The sequence below is a fragment of the Microtus ochrogaster genome, chromosome 2, assembly GCF_000317375.1.
Source record: "Microtus ochrogaster isolate Prairie Vole_2 chromosome 2, MicOch1.0, whole genome shotgun sequence".
Classification (NCBI taxonomy): Eukaryota; Metazoa; Chordata; class Mammalia; order Rodentia; family Cricetidae; genus Microtus; species Microtus ochrogaster.
In genome coordinates, this window is record NC_022010.1 from 42439619 (window position 1) to 42442966 (window position 3348).

Below are 3348 nucleotides of genomic sequence, written 5' to 3' on the forward strand. Positions count from 1 at the left end.
AAAAAAAAAAAAAGTTTTTCTTAAGCAAAAATCCCTACTCGCTCAGTTGTCATCTTATGGTAGGATTTTGGGCACCCGCGACCCCCTGCCGGCCTCACCAGGTATCGTCATCTCCGGAGGAGAAAATGTGCCTGCACAGAATGTACTCAGTCCTCCCCGCTCCGCCTCTTGAGGGCGTGACTTCCCTGGAGACGCTCCAGTGAGGCCACTCCCACTTCCGGGCGGAACCTGGCGGGGACCACGTGATTCGCCAAACATGGCGGCGCCCAGTGAGGTGGCGTGAAAGTTGTGGAAAGTCGGAGTGGTGGGGTGTGTGAATCAGAAGCTTGGAGGACCTGGGAGCCATGGCGCGACTGATCATGAAGAACCTCCCTAATGGGGTGAGCAGGAGCTGGGTGAGGGGTCCGGAAGTGAAAGCGGGGTTCTGGAAAATGAGGCAGAAGGATGGAGTGATTCTTAAGTCTGAGGCAGGACTGGGACGGGGACCCCCTTCTGACCACCCTAAAAAGCGGGAAGAGTGGCTGTTGTCATTATAATTATCACCGTTGATTGCCACCTATGGGTGCCTGACTCCAAAACGCATAATCCTGGTCCAGGTAGATGCTAGCCCCTCACCTTCTGCCTCGGATCCCGGTCCCCTCAGTGTAGCTGTCGACCCCATAAATCCATTCAGTTCTCTCTCCCACTCCCGAGGCTGTTGGGGGAAACAGGAGGGGAGGTGACCCTGAAACGGCTTTCAGTGGTTTCTCCTTAAGCGGAGACGGGGCATCTTGGTCAACTTAACACAAATCGGAGTCACTTAGAAAAGGGGAACTTCAGTTGATGAATTGCTTCCATATGATTGCTCTGTGGACAAGTCTGTGAGACATGGATGGGTGATTGATGTGGGAGGGCCTAGACCTCTGTGGGTGGTGTCACCACTTAGCTGCGTAAATACACTAGCTGAGCCAGTAAGTCTGCAGAGTTCCTCCATGGTCTCTGCTTCAGTTCCTGCCTTGGCTTCCCTGAATGATCGATGACTGTGATTGGGACCTGTGAGCCAAATAAGCTTACAGGACCCAATCACAGGGATAAAGTGGCTTGCTAACTGATAACAGCTTGGAATGTCTGGGGGTGGTTCATGGGAGTGTCCCCGAGGTGCCAGGGCGGAGGGGGCATTCTTCTGCACTCCTGTCGTCACCCTGCGGTCCCTGTTACTCCGGGCTTGTTTTCTTCTGTGACTGAGCCTGCCTCACGGTAAACAGTCACCCTGACAGCCTTCATTTGCTGTCGCCCTGTGTCATGCAGGTGCTGCCCCCCCAACATCCTTTGTTAGCCTAGGAGGTGACTGTGGATTCCCAATCCCCGTGTGCCCCAAATTCTGTCTCTGCTCTGTTGTCCCCTGCTTCCTGGGTCCCCCAATCTCTATCCTAACCTTTTGCTGTGAGCAGAGGGAACAGCATCATTTCCGGTCACCTGTTAGAGAGTGTGGGGGGCAGAGCTAGTCCTCTAATGGCCCTGTCCAGAATGACTTTGTGGAGGACGATGTCTAGTTTGGGTGAATCGCTTTAGTGAACTCAGCAAGTAGTGAGCACTGCATTCTGGGAAACCCACGTTCCTGGAGTGGAAGGAGGCACACACGTGCCTGGGTGTCACAGCAGCTGTGGAAGCCAGCTCTTTGTCCCATACAGGTGGAAACCCAACGAAAACCCGAGTCTGGAGCAAACATGCCCAGAAGCCCAGCCAGCCCAGGCAGTCATCACAAGCCTCCATTCCCTCAGACACTAAAAAAGTATGTAGGCGGTGTCCCCAGCCCTGTGCCCAGTGTTGGCAGGGTGGTCTCTGGCTGGGAGGCAGTGGAAAGTATCTTTTGGATGGTTTTGGAAGGGGGGTATGCACTTTGTCTTCCCTTCTCTAGCATTACTGTGACTCTGTCTGCCTTCCGGTTTCAGGATGACAAAAAAAGAAAAAGGTGCCCAGTGACCTGGAGAAGGTGAGTGTTCTGTGGTTGGAGGTGGGTGGGTGTGAACACTGAGAGAGATGGTGGAGGGCTGGAGAGCCTCTGCCCCCCCCCTCCTGTCTGACTGCCGCAGCTGAAGAGAGATGCCGAGTTCCAGGAGTTCCTGTCAGTTCACCAGAAGAGGGCCCAGGCAAACAATGCTCTGAACACTGAGCTCCCAAGAGCAAGGACCAAGCCAGCAAGTGATTATCAGAACTTCAATTCCAACTGGGACTCAGGGCAGGAGAGTGAGGAGGAGTCAACTGGAGAGGAACCTGAAGGTGAGCGTACACCCCAGGCACACATAGGCCTTTGCCTTGCTTGCCCTGACCAGATGGACACAAGGACAATATACTTGGCACAAGCATACAAAGGACTCTTTGTGTGACACTTTCTGGTGACAAGGGCTACAGGAAAGGGACAACCAGGTGCTTCCTTCTATCCGTCTGGGATGAGCAGCCCACCCACAGGTGTGTCTCCTCCAGGCAGATCTGGTCACCTGATTCAGCCACTAATCACCCAGTGTGTACAGTATGCCAGCACAACTTTGGGGACTGTGGACACAGCAGTGAGAAAAGACCCCAAGAATCCCTGTAACTGTAGCGTGGGCTTCGCAGTAAGAGCAGAAGGACGGAGGCAAGTGGTTTCCAGTTGAGTAGGTGTGTTGGCAGGGTCTGGGAAAGCTTCCCAGAAGGGTGCCTGCTGCGCTAGGGGATAGTGGTAGGGTGTCTTGTCCTCATGGGCCCTGCTGTGACTGTTAGGTAGCCAATCAGAGCACAGAGCATAGGCCCTAAGTTCTGCAGTCCACTGTAAGAGCTGTGCTGGTTTATTGGTGAGGATGTGGCACTAACTCAGCTCAACCTGGTTAAGTCTGCTGAACTTAGGAAATGTGAGACTGAGGGTGGGGAGGCCGGGGAAGTAGGGATCAGCCTTGGAGAGGCTCAGAGGAAGGGGCGGCCAAAGAACTGGAGAGGCAGAGGGAGCCAAAGGAAGGAACTGGAACTCCCCACTGGAGGGTGCTGAACAGAGCTGTAGTCCCACAGTGTGCTCAGAGGGCCACACAGGCTGCAGCTCAAGCAGGCTTCCCTTTCCTGCTTCCTCTGCCTCAACTCTTGTCATCTGAGTGTGCCACACCAGGTGTCCACTGTACTTTAGTGCAAACTACTGTTCACCAGGGACACCAAGAGTAAAGGACAAAGTGTCAGCCAGCAGGCTTAAATCTGCTCTGGATATAGAACTCAGACATCTGGGCCATCTGCTCCTATCAGAGATTTCTCAGGGGGGTCTTCCTTGACCAAACCTGTTTTTTCTTAACCTGGAATGAATCCACAGCCTCTCATTTCCTGTGGAAACAAAAGCAAAACTCTTCT

The 3348-nt window shown here is 53.6% G+C and overlaps 1 long non-coding RNA gene across 1 annotated transcript; it reads left to right on the top strand.

The window, feature by feature from the left end:
- The first annotated feature begins 256 nt into the window (after positions 1-256).
- LOC113458188 lies at positions 257-1976 on the top strand. The gene is made up of 3 exons (XR_003378609.1): positions 257-380; positions 1671-1771; positions 1932-1976. It is a non-coding gene; the product is annotated as an uncharacterized LOC113458188 (long non-coding RNA).
- The last annotated feature ends 1372 nt before the right edge of the window (positions 1977-3348 follow it).